This window comes from Salmo trutta, chromosome 8 (genome assembly GCF_901001165.1).
Source record: "Salmo trutta chromosome 8, fSalTru1.1, whole genome shotgun sequence".
Taxonomy (NCBI): Eukaryota; Metazoa; Chordata; class Actinopteri; order Salmoniformes; family Salmonidae; genus Salmo; species Salmo trutta.
In genome coordinates this window covers 23,134,373-23,155,783 of record NC_042964.1, presented here as the reverse complement: position 1 = coordinate 23,155,783, position 21,411 = coordinate 23,134,373, and the positions used below count along the sequence as shown (strand labels likewise).

Genomic DNA, 21,411 nt, shown 5'->3' with positions numbered 1-21,411 from the left:
CACCATGCAGACTGATGAGAGAAAAATAAACTACCTGGATTTATGGATGATCAAAGAGAATGATGCATTACACACAGATTTATACACAAAGCCCACAGACCGCAATACCTTGCTAAGTGTGGATAGTATGCATCCCCTTCCCCTCAACAATGGACTAACATACAGCCAGTTATGCAGGGTTAAACGAATCTGTGGCCACCAGACAGATTTTGACCGCAATGCTAAACAAAATGACAGATCAATTCAAAATGAGAGGCTACAAGGACAAAACTCTTGATGCTGCAATGATGTAAATATAAAAAAAATCAAGAGAGGAATTACTTAAAACTCAACCAAAGAAAAACAACGCAACCGTCTTTTGCACTTAGACACTCTTGACACCCATTGGGTTAAATGCGGAAGAGACGTTTCAGTTGAATGCATTCAGTTGTACAATTGACTAGGTATCCCCCTTTCCCTTTCCAAATGGGAACTACAAATGTGGCTCATGCGCATAGCGCAATAGCACTATAAAAACATCCTTCTTCAGACACCCACATACAGGTCGAAAAATCCCTGTTAGGGTATCATCTCATGCAAGACCAAGGGAGTAATCTATCTCATCACCTGTTCATGTGGAAAAGCCTACGTAGGGCAAACGAAAAGACAATTAAAACAACGCAGGGCTAAACATGCAACTCAATCAGGTGTAAGAACATTGACTATCCAGTAGCAGCTCACTTTGTTGAAGCTAACCATCCAATCTCCTCCCTCAAATACACAGGCATTGAGCATGTTGCTCTACCAAGGAGAGGAGGTAACATCGAGATGCTACTACTACAAAGGGAGGCTTACTGGATATCCGATCTAAAAACATTGACCCCTAGTGGTCTGAATATTGACTTTGATCTCAGGCCCTTCTTATGTACAATTCTCTCTTTTATGAACTTTTTTAAGTCTTATAAATGTATATATTCTTTCTACAGCTTATTAGCGTACAGCTAATATGTCCACCGTATTGATGATGCTTATTATGTATTATCGTTGAACTAAAAGATTACATGTCACAAATATGAAATAGGAAACAATTAAATAGGTGATATTGAATTAAACAATAATGTATGTTGACGCTAATATTATGTACAATATTAAATGACGTTTCCATATGATAACAATAGCCTAGTATATTTAATATGCCATAAACAATGTTTTTTTTTAACAGTTTCACTCAATTCATTCTAATGAACTTAATCACTATGACACACCCCTCCCTATTGTCATTGGTTGCACTAATTGCACTGTGTGTCCACATAGCCTGGTTCAAGTATTCATGACATTACCCTGAGGAAGGCACAGTGATGCCGAAACGTTGGTGATTTACCCAATAAACGACTGGGAGTTGATATATGGAGTGTGTGACTCTCTTTATTTTCTATTGTTTATAGTTTATTCGCCGTTAGTCAGCACCTCCACACAAAATGATTTTTCTGGGTGTGCGCCAGCTCATGTTTTTTTTATTGTAATGTTTACTGTATTTGTAAACATTACAAACAATGTTTGTATTGTTTATTTCACTTTTGTTTATCATCTACTTCACTTGCTTTGGCAATGTTAATAATATTTCCCATGCCAATAAAGCCCTTAAATTGAATTGAGGAGAGAGAGAGAGAGAGAGAGAGAGAGAGAGAGAGAGAGAGAGAGAGAGAGAGAGAGAGAGCGAGAGCGATAGAAAGGAAGAAAGGGTGCTATAGCTTGGCTGACAACCTCTCACAGGGTGAAAAACAACAACATAACATTCACACTGCTGTCAACAGCCTAACACACAACCAATATTGCAGCCTCCTACACATTCGAATACACACACTGCAATATGCAAACAGTTGCACAAATCCACTCACACAGTTAAGCACAAACGTTTAATGAAAAAAATGAAGAACACTTAGACTAGAAAAATGCTGTGTGTGTGTGTTGACCCTGTCCAGGTCGAATGGTTGCGCTAGCTCTTGCATCATATGAGGTACCGTTTGTAACATGCTACAATTTTGTCCAAAAGATGTATCCCATGCCAAAACATATTAAAGGGATACTTTAGGATTTTGGTATTGAAGCCCTTTATCTACTTCCCCAGAGTCGGATGAACTCACGGATGCCATTTTTATGCATCTGCATCCAGTATGATGGAAGTTATAGGTAGTTTTGCAAGCCAATGCTTGCAGTTACCATAGACTTTGAGTCACTGCGCTAACGCTATTTAGCAATTGCGCTAATGCTAGTTAGCAACTTCCTTCAAACTGCATGCAGAGACAAACATTTTATCCACGAGTTCATCTGACTCTGGGGAAGTAGATAAAGGGATTCATTGCCAAAATCCTGAAGTATCCCTTTACTTCTCTCCATTGGTTGGTTTAGCGTGAGAGTGTACAACATGGCCATTACTGTTACATTCACACACCATAGGGCGCTGTATCTTCGCTAGACCAAGTGCCCCTTAACCTCTCTTGGGTAGGGGGCAGTATTTTCACGGCCGGATGAAAAACGTACCCAAATTAAACTGCCTACTACTCGGGCCCAGAAACTAGAATATGCATATTATAAGTAGATTTGGATAGAAAACACTCTGAAGTTTCTAAAACTGTTTGAATGATGTCTGTGAGTATAACAAAACTCATATGGCAGGCAAAAACCTGAGAAAAATCCAACCAGGAAGTGGGAAATCTGATGCTTGTAGTCTTTTCAAGTCATTGCCTATCTAACACAGAGTGACTCATTTTGCACTTCCTAAGGCTTCCACTAGATGTCAACAGTCTTTAGAACCTAGTTTCAGGCTTTTGCAGTGAACAGAGAGCGAACAAGAAGGCCGGGAAATTGGTGACTCAGAAAATGACATGAGTTTTGTAGCGCGCATTCACGTGATGAGGTAGCTGTGTTCCAAAACGTTTTTCAAGACATTGGAATCATCCGGTTGGAATATTATTGAAGTTTTATGTTAAAAAGGCCCTAAAGATTGATGCTATACAACGTTTGACATGTTTCAAGGAACGTAAATAGAACCTTTTTTGACTTTTCGTCGTGAAATTTTGGGCGCGCTTCCTACATTTGGAGTAGCTTACTGAACGCGCTAACAACAAGGAAGTATTTGGTCATAAATTATGGACTTTATCGAACAAAACAACATTTATTGTGGACCTGGGATTCCTGGAAGTGCCTTCTGATGAAGATCATCAAAGGTAAGTGAATATTTATAATGCTAATTATGATTTTAGATGACTCCAAAATGGCGGGTATCTGTATTGCCTGGTGTATTTTTTGAGTGCCGTACTCAGATTATTGCAAAGTGTGCTTTCCCCGTGAAGCTTTTTTGAAATCTGTCACAGCGTTTGCATAAAGGAGATGTTTATCTATAATTCTTTGAATAACAGTTTAATATTTTATCAACGTTTATGATGAGTATTTTTGTAAATTGTTGTGCTGATTCACCGACAGTATTGGAGGCAAAATATTTTCTGATAATCATGCGCCAATGTAAAATGCTGTTTTTGGATATAAATATGAACTTTATCGAACAAAACATACATGTATTGTCTAACATTGAGTCCTAGGAGTGTCATCTGATGAAGATCGTCAAAGGTTAGTGCTTCATTTTAGCTGAATTTCTGTTTTTTGTGACCCCTCACCTGCTTGGAAAATGGCTGTGTGGTTTTTCTTGTGTTGTCCCTGTCCTAACATAATCTTGTCACGTTCTGACCAGTATAAGGGGTTATTTGTTATTGTAGTTTGATCAGGACGTGGCAGGGGTGTGTTTGTTTTGTGTTGTCTGGGTTTTGGGTAGTGTTCTATGTTTTGTATTTCTATGTTCTATTTTCTAGTTATTCTATTTCTATGTTTAGTTTATTGTTTTGACCTTCAATTGGAGGCAGCTGTTCCTCGTTGCCTCTAATTGAAGGTCCTATTTAGTAGGGGTGTTTTTCTATGGGTTTTGTGGGTAGTTGTTTCTTGTTTAGCTGTGTGCCTGACAGAACTGTTTTCGTCGTTCTTTTTGTTCAGTGTTCATTTATTTAATAAAGAAGAAAATTAGCATTCACATCCCCGCTGCATTTTGGTCTAATCACTACGACGCCCGTGACAAATCTAACTTTATGCTTTCGCCGTAAAGCCTTTTTGAAATCGGACAATGTGGTTACATTAAGGAGAAGTGTATCTTTAAAATGGTGTAAAATAGTCGTATGTTTGAGAACTTTGAATTATGACATTTTGTTGTTTTGAATTTGGCGCTCTGATTTTTCACTGGCTGTTGAATAGTGTGAACCGTGGGTGGGACAGTAGCGTCCCACCTGCCCAAGAGAGGTTAAGAGGCAAAATTGCCACTGGTAATGTCCTCTGGTAATGTCCTCCAATCTTGCTCCAGGAAGCCAGTTCACACACACACACAGGAAGATGAGGATTGGATGATTGACTGAGTTTAATTTTCTCTTAATCATTTTGCTTCCTCCTCCTCCTCACTGCTGAAGATTCCGCTAATGGAAAATAGCGAAGTGTACACAGGCAAGCACACACACGCACACACACACACACACACACACACACACACACACACACACACACACACACACACACACACACACACACACACACTCCTGTGAATCATGCTGTAAAGTGTAGAATCACACAGTGATGCTGCTTGAGAGTGAAGTAATTCTCTAATTGATTGTTTATCTCTGCAACGTACTGCTTATATACACACAGACTGAAACGCTAAGTGTGGGTTTGAGCTATTACAATATAGATGTAGCTGAACTAGAAGGTCACGGGAGGGGTGGTCAGTGGCTCAAATACAGCTATTATAGTATAAATATATACCACAAAGAAGGGAAGATAAGGTGAGGTCACCTATCTTTCCCCACATTGACATCATCAGATCTGAGTGACACTATCCCCTTTAAGCCAATGGATAAGAGTGACTGCCATGACTTGAATGATAACTTCCTCCTCTCTAGGCTTGGGCAGTATCCAGATTGTCATATCGTCATACCGTAATTTCCCATATCCCAGGATATACGGTATTACCGGCATAGCACACAAGGGGGCGATTAAACCGCAAGAAAAGCCCATTGGGCCTCTATTACCAGAACCCAAACAAATTTAGCACAAACTAATAGCAAAATCACCATTACCTAAATTCTAACCAGCGAAAATAAACATAAACTAATTGCAAAGACAGGAAAATCCAGCTCGTAAAGTTATACAAGCATAGCTAGTAGCTAACGAATGTCATTGTTGGTGAGCGTGGACATTTACAAGTGAAAGTGAACGAGAGAAATTATGCAAATGAACAAAGATGTGATGCATGCTTTTCTGAAGGAAGAGCACCATGTGTACACGGAGCCGATGTGAGAAGAAGAAAAAACGCTAGTAGGAAGCAGAGGGAAAAAATGGCTGCTGTACAGACAACTCATCCAGAGCTCCGTGACTTCTGGCAGAAAGCTATTATAAGATATCTGATGGCATTTAGTAGTGAATTGCATACAAGTGTTACTTCATCACCTTATGTGCGCCGCAAAACAGAGACTTGCCGATAGATATAGAATGCTGTGGACTCACCAGCTCCCGCTTTCTCCCATTGTGCTACTTACAAACAAACATGTGACTGGCTCAACTGTTCTGGGGAACTACGGTAAGCTTCATAACGTAAAATAAACTGACAGGTGAAATGAAGAACGCAGTCTGCTTTACATCCTAACGTATTACACAAGTTGACTGCAGGTAACAACTTAAAAAGTAGGGACAAATATTTGATTTTACTGAAAATCTTCAAAGAAATAGTTCCAACGGTATTGACGGTATTTTCCAAATACCTCGATATATGGTATGTACGGTATACTGCCCAAGCCTACTGTTCTCCTCTCCTTTGGTCTCTCCCTCTCTTTTCCGAGGATGTCTGTAACTATAGATGACTCAGACACACTCCTCCTTTCCCTTCTTCCCTCCTTCCCGTCCTCTTCTGAAAAGATTCACTCCTTTCCCTCTCCCTCCATCCTTCCCCTATCCCTCCTTTCTTCCCTCCTTCCCCTCTGCAAGAAAAGTAAAGCAAAGTAACACTCCTGGCTGTAGCTGCCGACTTGCCCCGTAACAAAAAGGAGAACAGCACACTCTAGGAGCTCAGACACAATCATTTTATAACCAACGTTTCAACAGCCAAACTGTCTTCATTAGGGTATAACGACAAACACTAGTTACTAGTTTATATAGCTTGAAAGGACACACACACACACACACACACACACACACACACACACACACACACACACACACACACACACACACACACACACACACACACACACACACACACACAGGTGTCTGCAATCCTGGCTTGACTTCATTGGTTGATTTACAGATATAAATAGAAGATATAAAAAAGCATGAATGGATAACGGACGTGCTACCTGTCCCAGACCTGCTGTTTTCAACTCTCTAGAGACAGCAGGAGCGGTAGAGATACTCTCAATGATCGGCTATGAAAAGCCAACTGACATTTACTGTTGAGGTGCTGACTTGTTGCACCCTCGACAACTACTGTGATTATTATTATGAACATTTGAACATCTTGGCCATGTTCTGTTATAATCTCCACCCGGCACAGCCAGAAGAGGACTGGCCACCCCTCATAGCCTGGTTCCTCTCTAGGTTTCCTCTCTAGGTTTTGGCCTTTCTAGGGAGTTTTTCCTAGCCACCGTGCTTCTACACCTGCATTACTTCCTGTTTGGGGTTTTAGGCTGGGTTTCTGTATAGCACTTCTGCAGTGTCCTTCCCTCTCTTTTTCCAGTGTTTTCATCTCTACGGGACTTAAAGTAGGAGGCTTTTGTTATTCTTGTCAAAACAAACAGGAGATAATAGTATTACTTTTCAATGTCAAAGTCAAAGCCGGTGTCCTTTCCTGTCCTGTCCTCCCTCTGATTTATTTAATTAGCCAAATAAATCCCCAATACAAAACGTCGGCCATTTTCCTCCCATCCTGCCGCTGGGCTATTTTCAGACAGCAGAGCTGAACAGGGTGACTATAATCAGGAGTTTGGCCCACATTCAATGGGAAGTAGACTGTGTGTGTGTGTATGTCTCTCTCTCTCTGTGTGTGTGTATGTGTGTGCGCTCGTGTGTGTGTGTGTGTGTATTTCCAGTGTAACAGACAAACGGCAGCTGTTGATAAGCTGACAGGGACTGAGCTCGTGGTATATACAATAATCCTTCTGCACATGTGTTTTACTAACCAAAATTATTAACTGGCTTTGCAGAATAAAAACACTTGTCCAAACACATGACATAACACACAGTCAACACAATGTAACATCTCTGAGAAAGTGCCTCAGATGTAGGATCTTAATTTGATCACTCATTTGGTGCTGCAAATTTACCTGCACAGCAAATGCAGTACCTATAGGATAAGGAAAGAGACGACACAACAGTGGTAGGCCTGATGAGGGCCCTGGTGGAGTGGTGCCAGGAAAATAACCTCTCCGTCAACATCAACAACACAAAAGGGCTGATCGTGGACTTCAGGAGACAGCTGAAGGATCACGGCCCCATCCACATCGACGGGGCCGCAGTGGAGAAGGTGAAAAGCTTCAAGTTCCTCGGCCTACACAGCACTGACAATCTCAAATGGTCCACCCACACAGACAGTGTAGTGAAGAAGGCGCAACAGCGCCTCTTCAACCTCAGGAGACTGAACAAATATGGCTTGGCCCATAAGAGCCTCATAAACTTTTACAGATGCGACCTTTGAGAGCATCCTATCGGGCTGTATCACCACCTGGTATGGCAACTGCACCGTCCGCGACCGCAGGGCTCTCCGAAGGTTGGTGTTGGTCTGCCCAACACATCACCGGGAGCACGCTGCCTGCCCCCCAGGACATCTAGAGCATCTGGTGTCACAGGAAGGCCAAGGCAATCTTCAAGGACCTCACCCAGCCGAGCCATGGCCTGCTCACCCAGCTACCATCCAGAAGGCGAGGTCAGTATAGTATAGGCGCATCAAAGCTGGGACCGAGAGACTGAAAAACAGCATCTATCTCAAGGCCATCAGACCGTTAAATAGTCACCACTAGACGGCCACCACCCAGTACCCTGCCCTGAACTTAAGTCACTGTCACAAGACAGCTACCACCCGGTTACTCTACCATGCAACTTAGAGGCTGCTGCCCTATGTACATAGTCATGGAACACTGGTCACTTTAAATAATGTTTACATACTGTTTTACCCACTTCATATCTATATACTGTACTCTAGTCAAGCCCATGCTATTGAACTATTACTGTACATATCCTATTCTTCAGATATACCACATATTCTATCCATACTCTCCATATTGTCTATAAATCCCATCACATAATTGTATTTATATATATATATATATATATATATATATATACATACATACATACATACATACATACATACATACATACATACATACATACATACATACATACATACATATATATTTCTATATTTCTTCATTCCATTCTATTACTTTTTAGATTTGTGTGTATTGTTATGTATAGGGCTGTTGCGGTGACCATATTACCGCCACACCGGCGGTCATGAGTCATGAAGGCAGTCAAATTCCACGTACCCGTTTAGTCGCGGTAATTACAGAGCTGCTGATGGTCATTAGTAGCCTACCAAACTTGCTAACTGCCTGGTACTCAGCAATCTATTGTCCCTTTAATCACTCTGGCATCAATGTAAATGTATTCGAAAATCTAATCAAACACTTCATGAGAGCCCATGAGCTCATGTTGCGCAACATTTCAATAGGCTATGCAACTGAGCGAGAAAACAGAGTTGTGGCCTCTATATTTATTCCTCAACTTTCCTAATATTAAGCACATTGCTTATATTTACAACAGGAGCATAGTCTACCTGGCTGGCATGAAAATAAACCACTGGGAAAAAGCGTCCTCCATTCGCTATTTAAGTGCATAGATGACATGTATTTTTTCCCGCTGCCTCTGTTTTGATACAGGTGCATGATAATGGTCCATTCTAAATCAAAACAAATTTCACACATATATTATTTAGTGTATGTAAAGACAAGATTAAATCAAGAATAGTCTGATGGCTGGCAATATTAGCCTATCACTTGTGAATTATATATTACCACTTGTGAATGGCCTTTTTTCCCGCAACTTTTTTGAATCATATTCGCACACCTCATGTAGCCTAGCCCATAGGCCTCTATGTTTTAATAAGATTTGTATCGCAACTAAACTGGCAAATAACTTCTTAAAATTAAGCACATTAATCTGCTTTACAAGGGGTGTAGAGCCTAACTGGCATATATAAGCAGCGCCTGAGTTTCAAGTTTGGGGAAGATCATTTTTCCCATAAAAATACACCTTTATAATAAAAGCATTACATGCATAATTGCATTTGCAGTCAGTTTTGATCATGGTGTTTTCCACTAATGGAACATTTGCGCTTATAGCCTACTATACCATGTGTGCACTGCTGCGCTTATAATGTGAAGAAATAACTTAATAGTTTATCAACATTTTAAGCTAAACATTCTGATCTGTTGCGTCAGCCACATTGCGTAAAAACTGTTTTGATGCTAGTGGTTGAATTCATTTGGGATCTATCACATACCACAATTGTCTCAGACTATGTTTGGAATATTTAATTTCTTGCACAGAATAGAATAGGTCGACCTTTGTACTACGGGGGATAGTAGCTTGACATAGACTAGTGCTTTTGCTGTTCGTTAGGGCTTCTCATCTTGTTGGCTGATGAAAAGTAAATATGGACAGTTCTTCCAATATCTTGAAAATGTACCTTGGGATTGGATAAGGGCACGCGCAGGTGCGTCCCGGTGTGTCTGTCTTCACTTGTAGCCTGTGAGAAAGACCCGATCACGTGATGGAGTGCGCAGCACTCAGGGAGAAGGGCACAACGGCATTTGGTTGCAAAAGGCATGGATTTTTTTTAGGGTGCATTACGGCCACACAAAGGGGATGTCGCCGTGAAATTCTAGGCATTATCAAGTGCTTGTCAATTTGTGAATGAGTGACTGATGTAGTGTGTACAGCCTGTGCAAAAAATCAAAGCAGAGCTCATGCCTTTTAAGCGAAGTTTTCAAATCATCATTAGAGTCGCATCATGCAGCCTTACAATGTATTTCAAATCTAAACACACAGCCCAACGTTTGTAGAACAACTAAAGTTACATTAATAGCTCTAGGAATACCTATTTCTTTGTTAACTTCTCAACACAGAATAGCCGCATGTGTGCACTCCCTCAAATCGTTTGGAGATGTTATTCTATTTTATTCAGCTTTGTTCAATTGTATTCTTCATACTATAAAATAATGCCACGCAATTCTAAGCAAATATTGTCTGCTAAATGAACTAGTGTAGCCCACAGCCATTTGGCATAGCCAGATCAGGACCTAACATAAGGACAACTTATGTTAGGTATGCAATTCTGTTCTTCTGAAATAGACTACATTTTCTTCATATCACGCATCTTTTGACCTGTCTTTAATGAATTATGGATTTATTGTGAAGGTGTAGGCTATATTACATGGATTTATGAATCTTTTTTAAATGTAGATGTTCCAAAGGTCAGCATCAGTGTCTTGTAGGCTATGTGTGGATGCCAGGAGATGCTAAATGTGTTTATGTTAATCAACGGCCAATTACCGTGACTCCGACAGTTATTTGCTTGACAATCACCGGCTGATGAAATTTCGTGACCGCCACAGCCCTAAGTTGTGTATTGTTAGATATTACTGCGCTGTTGGAGCTAGGAACACAAGCGTTTCGCTACACCTGGAATAACATCTGCGAAATAGGTGTATGCGACCAATAACATTTGATTTGATTAGGTATCTTCATGTGGATTACATAAGCAACAGCACAGCACAAGGTCAAACCCGCATGCGTGCACACACTGACACACACACACACACACACGGACGTGCGTATGGACACACATGCATGCACGAACGCATGCGAGCACACACGCACCTACTGAGCGTGTCTCTGCCTGTCTTTTTATTGTGTTATAGTGTATGTCAAAGCCGGGGGAATCAAGTTAACATCGTTATCTGGCACTGAGCTTCACAACAAGCCACGAAGTAATGGAAGTCTTTCACCTTAGCTTGATAGAATGGAAACTGATCAAATGTGAAGCTCGTGTGTCTGTGCAACCCTTAATGCCTGCCTGGCCAAGACCCAAATTGCTGGATGGATGGCTAGATTCATGTCTTACTGAGCAAAAAGAACGGCGAGAAAGACAAGGGCCAGAAAGGATTGAAAACAAAAGACTTTGGGATTTGTGCTCTTTTGGGGAATGCAAATCTCTTAACAGCACCCAGGTTTGGAGATATCCACAGTGCCATGGTAACATACACCCACTTCCATCCATCCATCCACCTCTCTTTCTTTCCATCTTTTTACACTGATGCTAGCTGACAGCACACACACTGGCTCCTTGGTTACACAGTGGTTGGCATGGGCAAACTCACGCTCTCTCTCGTTCTCTCTCTCTCTCGCTCTCTCTCACACTCACTCTATCTCTCCCTCTCTCTCTGTTTCTCTGTCGCACTGTCTCACTCCCTCTCTCTACCCTCTCTATTCCACTTGATCATCTCAACAGCAGATGAAGAGGCAGAGTACAGGCACAGACCAGACTCCCTGCCTAGAGATGCAGACTTTCTCTCTCTCTTTAAATTCAATTAAATTATATTTGCTTTATTGTCATGATGTAACAATGTACATATTGCCAAAGCTTACTTTGGAGATTTACAATATTAACAAAATTAAAATAATAATCAATATTGTCAATGGGACAACAGTAACAACAATAATCAAGGGTCAAAATAACCATTAATTTAACAATGGCATAACAATTAATTTAATTTAACAATGGCATAACAATGTCCCTCATTTTATGGCAGGCAGCAATGTCATGCCATGCCAACCCACAGCTCTCTGCGTCCTCCCCCAACAGGATGGGTAGTCTATTCTCATCAGAGAGTTCTTTGAAACTTTGAAAAAGGGTTTCAAATTTGGGGAAGTGACACTCTAATTGTTCTATATTTTTGACATTTTTTCAGGAAATGCAGCTCTGTCTCGGGTTCTGCTGTGGTGCAGTGGTTGCACAGCCTTTCCTCTACAGGGAGCCAGGTTTTTCCTGTGTCTACCCTTCTCAATGGTAAGGCTGTGCTCACTGTACCGTGTCAAGGTTTTGATTAGTAACCATGGTGAAATAATTTGCCACGGTGTACTGTCGATTTAGGGCCAGATAGCACTGAATTTTGCTTTATGCTTGTGCTTGTGTTTCCCAATAAGTAATGTAGTTTCATTTTGACTGCGTTGTAATTTGGTTTTTCTGATTAATTGGATGTTCTGGTCCTGAGGCTTCAGTGTGTTAGTCGAACAGGTTTGTGAAGTCATCCCCAGGACCAGCTGAGCTGGATGAGGGGACTATTTTCTTTGCTCAGCTCTTGACTTTGCAGGGCTTGATAGTGATATGAAAGGGGGTCACTATATTTTAGATGTTTCCAAAACTTATTTGCTCTTTTTTGAGTTGTTATTATTGGTGGATATTGGCCTGATTCTGCCCTGCATGCATTGTTTGTAGTTTTCCTCTGGACATGTGGGAGAATCTTACAGAACAGGGTTTCAATGGGGTGTTTGTCCCAGTGGGTGGGTGAAATCTTGTTTTGCAAGTGGGACCCCACACATCGCTGCCAGAAAGTGCAATTGGTTCAATGACACATTCAATTCGTTTTAGCCAATTTTTAATTGGTTTTGCAATTTGAATTTGTTTTCTCTCTCAGTTAATTCAGTGCCTCATTTAGGTGTCCAGTTGAGCTTATTTTTAAACCTAAGTAATTGTAGTGTGTGCAGTAATCTATATATTTTGTACCAATTGAGAACTTTAATCTAATTCCCTAAGATCTGGACCTTCTCTGGAAAATCATTGTTTTTGTCTTTTTGGGATTTTACTGCCAGGGCACAGGTCTGGTAGTACTACTCTAGCAGGCCATGTGCTATGGGCGACAGCAGGCACAGGTCATCTGCGAAGAGCAGGCATTTAACCTCTGAATTGTGGAGACTAACACCAGGGGCTGAGGATTTTTCTAGAATAGTGGCCAATTAGTTGATGTAAATATTGAAGAGTGCAGGGCTCAGGTTGCAACCCTGACGAAGGCCCCGCTCCTGGTTAAATAATTCAGTAATTCAGCCAATTTTGATGCTGCACATATTGCCAGTTGATTTAATTATGTCATATGGTTTACACACTATACCACTTTCAATAACTTTGTAGAATAGTCCTGTATTCCAAATAGAATCAAATGCTTTTTGGAAGTCGATTAAGCAAGGGTACATTTTGGTATTCTTTTGGTGGACATGTTTATCTATCAGGGTGTCTAGGGTGTAAATATGATTGGTCACGCAATGTTTGGTATAAATCCAATTTGGCTTTTACTTAAGACATTGTGCTTATTAAGGAAGTTTAGAACTCTTACATTTATAATACTACAGAAAACCTTCCCCAGGTTACTGCTCACACAAATGCCTCTGTAGTTAGGGTAAAATCTCCATTCTTAAAGATCGGGGTTATGAGTCCTTGATTCCAGATGTCTGGGAAATAACCTACACTCAGGATCAAATTAAACAGTTTTAATATAGCCAATTGAAATTTTGCACATCTCATTTAGGATGCCATCAGGTCCGCATGCTTTTTTAAATTTGAGGGCCTGAAGTTTCTTATAGAGCTCCTGGTCAGTAATTGGGGAGTCCAAAGGATATTGATTGTCCTTTATAGCTTTTTCAAATCCATTCAACTTCTCATGAATTTTGCATTGTTCTGCGTTTCCATCAATTTGAACATTGTTGTAGAGTGTTTTAAAATGGGTAGTCCATATGTCACCATTTTGTAATGCAAATTCCTCTAGTTGAATTCTCTATTTCCCTTTCTCTCTCTTTATCTCTCTATTACACACACACACACACACACACACACACACACACACACACACACACACACACACACACACACACACACACACACACACACACACACACACACACACACACACACACACACACACACACACAGACCAGACCCCCTGAAGATAAACTTTAAAATGATGTGTGTGTGCATGCGCATGCATGCGCGTATGTGTATGCATGAGCTCTGTGTGTGTAGTAAGATACAGAACAATTGATTGCTGGTACTGTATGACACACACAGGCCACCATACCCAAAACAGTTACAGGCAGGAAGAGAGGCAGAGAAAACCAACACACACACAGCTGGACTGATCAGACTGAAGGTACAGATGTAGGATCTTAATTTGAGCCAGTATTCTACAGCAGGAAAATAATCCTGCAGCAACAGGAAATGTGAATTATTATGTGGATTATAATTAATGGAAAATGTTGTAGGGGTTGATACATTTTTTCGTTTGGCAAATCAAGTCTGACATTTTAAAGTGGAAATTACAAACTTTAAAAGCCTTTCTACCTTTGAATACACTACAAGTTTGCATTTGCTGCTGTGCAGGAACATTCTCTGCAACAAAAGAGTGATCAAATGAAGATCTTACATCTGTATGAGGAATCCACCAAAAATGTGGTGGGTAGAAGGATAAATTGATAGGGAGGACAGACAGACAGACAAACATGATAGAGATAGACAGAGATGGTGAGAGAGAGAGAGGGAGACAGGCAGACAGAAAGAGAGGCAGACAAACAGAGAGACAGGCAGACAGATAGACATGCTAGCATCTACAGTAAAGAGTGAGACAGAGAAAGAGAAAGATATAAACAAAGATGAGGAGTTAGAGGTGCCCCTTTCTGTGTGGTACACAACGATATCACTACACACACACACACACACACACACACACACACACACACACACACACACACACACACACACCCACACCCATACACACACACACACACACACACACACACACACACACACACACACACACACACACACACACACACACACACACACACACACACACACACACAAACACACAATACCTCCATCTGTGCACTCAATCACCCTTCTCCAACCACAGCAGTTCAATCGAATCAACTCATATCAAATCAAATCACGGCTATTGAGACTTTTCATCTGGAAGCAGAGAGTGGATTATATATAGGAGGGGGGGCTGCTGTGTGTGTGTGTGTGTGTGTGTGTGCGCACACACGATTCCAGGAAGATTCCATAATCCATAACAAACCAGGAATAGTGTAGCCTACATATGGGTTGTGTCCCAAATGGCACCCTATTTCCTATAATGTATAGTCCACTACTTTTTACCAGGGCGCTGACTGCATGGAAGCACTGCAGCATAGCAACTGTTGGGATGGGTTAATCAGGTTTTTGTGCCGACCCAGCTTAGAGCTGGGTGAGGCTTAAGCCCTTCTCTCCACCACACCATTGGACTGCCAGACAGTGGATGGTTGACCTTGTGAAAGAGAGAGCGAGAGAGAGAGAGAGAGAGAGAGAGAGAGAAGGGGGGGAGGATCTGTGTGTGTGTGTGTGTGTGTGTGTGTGTGTGTGTGTGTGTGTGTGTGTGTGTGTGTGTGTGTGTGTGTGTGTGTGTGTGTGTGTGTGTGTGTGCGCACGTTTGTGTGCATTCGTGTGTGACTGAATCAAAATTCCATATCTGTTCCAGAATTACATAATGTTCCAGAACCATGGTGGTTTGAAAGATTTTTGGGAAGAGTTCCAATTCCAAAATTCCAAAGTTATCTCCAGTGTTCAACTTCAACACAACACACCACCGACAGCTCAATGATGTAACACAGCACCCACCCTTGAAGACATAGTTTCCTCTACATCTGGAACTGAGTGAGAAGAACGTGTAAATATTCCGGAGATTTTCACAAGCACATCCCGACTCCCTTACTGTCGTTTCCAAAATATGTGCTGAGACTGCAGACCTCAATACAGAAACACTGCTTAAATGACATATCTTACATCGTAACATGACAAAGCATTTCATGTAATAGTTTCCTTTCCTTCAGGTACAGAGCGAGACATTCCTGATTCCACAATTGACTCAGTCAGAAAATGCTCAATGGTCACAGTAAAGAAAGTCTGATAAGTGAGTCAAGAGAACAGCGGAGTGTGTGTCTTAGACGTGGTGGTAGAGGACATTGAGACAGCTTGCTTTTTGGTTTAATGATCCTCTCTCTTCCTCTCTCTCTCTCTCTCTCTCTCTCTCTCTCTCTCTCTGCCGGGCCGGAATGGCTCTCCCATTTGATATATCGATTTTATTTTTTTTGCTCGGCGGACAAAACTGTTCAGCACAGCAGAAATGTGCTTCCCCTTGGCTACGTCCTGTCTCTGTGGGAATGTATGCGGTCGAGTGTTTCGCCAGTCTCTGAGTCAACACAAAGGAGTTTTCGGGAAGACAAACTATTTAAAAACCTTCAACACAAAAACAACTGGTCCTTTTCTAATAGCACAAAGCAGAGTAGCTTTCTTAGCGTGACAGTTGTAGTCGTTATATCTTCCTACAGAATGACTTGAAACAATATAGTCTGGTGCCGAATCTGTGTTTTTTTAGCCAACTCCTCTGACTATTGTTGGACTAGTACACACTCAGTTTGTACAACAGATGTACAACGCATTTAATACATCGACTGACATACAACCAATATTTTTTTATGGGTTTGGTTGTTTAAAAAAGTTTACACAACCATTGTGTAGATCAGGAGACTTGTGGAAGTGGTCCTTGGTATATTTGGAATGTAACTTGTGAGAGAAAAGGCAGTGATGGGAAATGCTTGCAGTGGCAGCTGTCACCCTGTGCCTAACACTGTTTACACTGTTTAAAAGGCTAAACTGATTTTAGATCAGATCCTCCTCTGAGACGCTTGATACAGATCCAATGTAGCCTAGTAGTGCAAGGTTTATTGTACACCAAATCACTGACAAAAATTACAAGGAAATAGACTAAAAACAGTATTTTTGATGACAATATATTAGTAATGCATTAGTAATTAACCAACAATAATAGCAATATTAATTATTACCATTAGTATTATTATTTCATTATAGTACTGTCACTAATAACACCATTGTTGTCTCAATCATCAACCTTATTCATTATAGTATAGCCTAACAGTTGTCTTCAGCAAGCAGTCTATATGGTCGTTCGCATTCCCCCAATTGCTCATTCGTGCACACATTCGTGCATGGTGATGCTGGGCTCGCGCAGCGGTCGGGATTAAGGATGATATGTGCTCAACGTCTTCCTCATTTCCATTAATCACAGTCATGAGGAGGCACGACAAAACACCAACACATTAGCTAGGTCACAGGTTGTTTAACAGCATCGATTATTAAGCTATTGTTGAACCGCTCTCCGATATTGAACACCACAGAACGTTCCAGATAAAGTGGTTAGGGATGTCAATGTAAAAAAAAAAACGAACGGGATTAGCCTAGACTAGGCTACACAGCAATAGTGAGAAAGCAGAAGTGACCGTTTACACAATATCATCATAACGATTAATCAATACATCGAGTAAATGAAATGGTCCTTGAAGGATAAGGCATTCGCCTATAATGCAAATTCATGGGTTAAGCAGTTCATTCAAACCGGGTTCTCTTCCTGGGCAACGTCCCATCATTCAAACAAAAAATAATTGCCGGGAGCGTTCACTTGTTGGGAAGTGGGTTATCATCCAAGACAATAGACAACCCAACAACCAAACGAAAGTCATATCAAGTGTTTTGAAACACAAAAATATACATGTTATGGAAGTAGGGTTTATGGTTAATCATGTAACGGAATTCACTGATGATGGTTCCAAATCAAGTAGTAGTGCACAATCATTATTATATCATTGAATAACGACAAATCCAAAAAGCAAAAACAGAAAAACACACTCGCATACAATGACACGCCAACATTATAACCTCCCATACAAATAGTGAGTGAAGCCATAATATTCAAAAAATGTGTTGGCTTACCCCGGGCTTTGTGTAGGCTATGAGTCCGCGAAGAGAGATGCCCTGTTCTGTGGGTAAGATAGTGTTTGTTCACTTCTCTACCAGTTATCAAAATATGATTTGTATTCGATTGACGCACAATCTCGCTGCAAAATCGACTTCTTCAGTCAGCTCCTCTATCCAGAATGTAGCCTAGTTGGTTTAGGATGTTGTCAGCTCTGGGACGCCGTCTAGTGATGGATTTTATTTTATAAACATATAAAAGCGATTATAAAAGCAATTGTTATAGCGAAATTCTATTGGCTAGTGTGGATAAGTGCTTTATTTTTGTTCCAGGCAAGTTCTATCCGTCCGTCCGGTTGTCTGGATACACAGTTTTGCCGGTTCGTTGATGGAAACGCCTTTTCTTTACTCTCTCTCTCTCTCTCGGTTGTCTTTCCCGGTCACACGCGCTGTCTGATACCGTTGTTTTGCAGACACTCGCGCACACACATTTTTCCAAGATGATGTCACCGCGCTATCCGGTTTGCAAATCCTACCTCCTTTTCCATCCCTCCGTCCCTCCTGATTCCGCTACTATCCATCACTGCCACACCCCCTGACACGTTATTGTCCTCCAACTCTTTTTCTCTTGTTTCTTCGGATGTAACATCCAGTGTGGCATCGGAATCGCGAGCATCAGAATCGTGGCACCTCGCCAGCCAGGAGCGCGAGGTAGATGACATTGAATTCTCTAAACTGAGGGAAAAGGTTTCTTTGTCACAGTAAAAACAAGCCCAATTTGTATATCATTTTCTCTCCACTCTGATGCAGTTGTATATTCAACGATGGTAACTTGTGGGCCTACTATATTAGGTTAGCCTACTATATTAAATTGACATTTTGTGGTTGGATGGCAGTGGGTCGGAGAATTAGAGGAGAAAGAGAGATGGAGAGAAGGGATAGCAAATGTATCCCTCTATTTAAAACCTCTCTGGTGTTTGTGGGACGCTAGCCCTCTACTGCTTATCCTGTGTCTCCTTGAACTGCCACCACTCCCCCAGTACTATCTCCCTCTCCCCATCTGTGTGTGTGTGTGTGTGTGTGTGTGTGTGTGTGTGTGTGTGTGTGTGTGTGTGTGTGTGTGTGTGTGTGTGTGTGTGTGTGTGTGTGATTGTGTGGGCGGAGACAGGTATACTGGAGTCAGAGCAGATCCCTACCAGCTGTAACCTGTTCCTTAACCTCTCTGGGAAATGTGGGACGCACACTATTCAACAGCCAGTGAAATAGCAGGGCGCCAAGTTCATAACAACAAAAATCTCATAACTCAAATTTCTCAAACATACAACTATTATATCCCATTTTAAAGATACACTTCTCATTAATCCAACCACTGACCGATTTCAAAAAGGCCTTACGGCGAAAGCATAACATTAGATTATGTTAGGACAGCACCGAGACAAGAAAAACCACACAGCCATTTTCCAAGCAAGGAGAGGCTTCACAAAAAAACAGAAATACAGCTAAAATGAATCACTAACCTTTGATGATCTTCATCAGATGGCACTCATAGGACTTAATGTTACACAATACATCTATGTTTTGCTCGATAAAGTTCATATTTATATAAAAAAATAAACATTTTACATTGGCGTGTAATGTCCAGAAATGTTTTGCCTCCCAAAACTTCTGGTGAATGAGCACATCAATTTACAGAAATACTCATCATAAACATTGATAAAATATTCAACTCTTATTCAAATAATTATAGATACACTTCTCCTTAATGCAACCGCTGTGTCAGATTTCAAAAAAGCTTTACAGCGAAAGCACACTTTGAAATAATCTGAGTACGGCGCTTAGTCACAAAACCAAACCCACCATTTTGTGGAGTCAACAAAACTCAGAAATTACATTATAAATATTCACTTACCTTTGATGATCTTCATCGGAATGCACTCCCAGGGATCCCAGTTCCACAATAAATGTTAATTTGTTTCGATAAAGTCCATCCTTTATGTCCAAATACCAATTTTTTGTTTGCGTGATCAGTCGAGTTATCCAAATCCACTGTGCTCACGCAGTTAGTTCAGACGAATAGTCAAAAAATATATATTACAGTTCATAGAAACATATCAAACGATGTATAGAATCAATCTTTAGGATGTTTTTTATCATAAATCTTCCATAAAATTCCAACCGGACGATTCCTTTGTCTTCAAAAAAGAAAAGGAACACAGCTAACTCTCACGGGAGCGCTCGCCATTGAGCTCATGTCATTTTCTCAGTCATCTGACTCCATATGCTCTTATTCTCTCCCCATTCACAGTAGAAGCATGAAACAACGTTCTAAAAACTGTTGACATCTAGTGGAAGCCTTAGGAAGTGCAAAATGACCCCATTGACACTGTATACTAGATTGGGAATCACTTGAAAAACTACAAACCTCAGATTTCCACACTTCCTGGTTGGATTTTTTCTCAGGTTTTTGCCTGCCATATGAGTTCTGTTATACTCACAGACATCATTCAAACAGTTTTAGAAACTACAGAGTGTTTTCTATCCAAATGTACATATGCATATCTTAGCTTCTGGGACTCAGTAGCAGGCAGTTTACTACAGGCACGCTTTTCATCCGGACGTCAAAATACTGCCCCCTACCCTAGAGAAGTTAAAATAAGTGTCACTTTAAACCCATGCCACACTCACAGCAGTGTTAATGGTTTAGAGGTGTTCCCTATATTATGCACTACACTTTAAACCAGAAGCTCCGGTAAAAAATAGTGCCCACAGGGGTGGAAACTTGGTTTTAGAAGTGTGTGATCAAGCAAAGAGGCACTGAGTTTGAAGGTAGGCCTTGAAATACATCCACAGGTACACCTCCAATTGACTCAAATGATGTCAATTAGCCTATCAGAAGCTTCTAAAGCCATGACATCATTTTATGGAATTTTCCAAGCTGTTTAAAGGCACAGTCAACTTAGCGTATGTAAACTTCTGACCCACTGGAATTGTGATACAGTGAGTTATAAGTGAAATAATCTGTCTTTAAACAATTGTTGGAAAAATGACTTGTGTCATGCACAAAGTAGATGTCCTAACCGACTTGCCAAAACTATAGTTTGTTAAGAAGAAATTTGTGGAGTGGTAGAAAAGCGAGTTTTCATGACTCCAACCTAAGTGTATGTAAACTTCCTACTTCAACTGTATTTCAAGGCCTACCTTCAAACTCAGTGCCTCTTTGCTTGACATCATGGGAAAATCTAAAGAAATCAGCCAAGACCTCAGAAAAAGAATTGGAGACCTCCACAAGTCTGGTTCATCCTTGGGAGGAATTTCCAAATGCCTGAAGGTACCACGTTCATCTGTACAAGCAATAGTACACAAGTATAAACACCATGGGACCACGCAGCCGTCATACCGCTCATGAAGGAGACGCGTTCTGTGTCCTAGAGATG

General features: G+C 41.0%; 1 protein-coding gene across 1 annotated transcript in view; it reads right to left on the bottom strand.

Moving 5' to 3' along the window:
• The window catches only part of LOC115198529 (astrocytic phosphoprotein PEA-15), a 55,846-nt gene extending 37,315 nt beyond the window's left edge, over nucleotides 1-18,531 (bottom strand). Inside the window, exon 1 of the mRNA XM_029760514.1 lies at nucleotides 17,996-18,531. The gene's annotated coding sequence lies outside the window, so the exon portion shown is untranslated. The remainder of the gene's footprint in view (nucleotides 1-17,995) is intronic.
• Nucleotides 18,532-21,411: the final 2,880 nt, after the last annotated feature.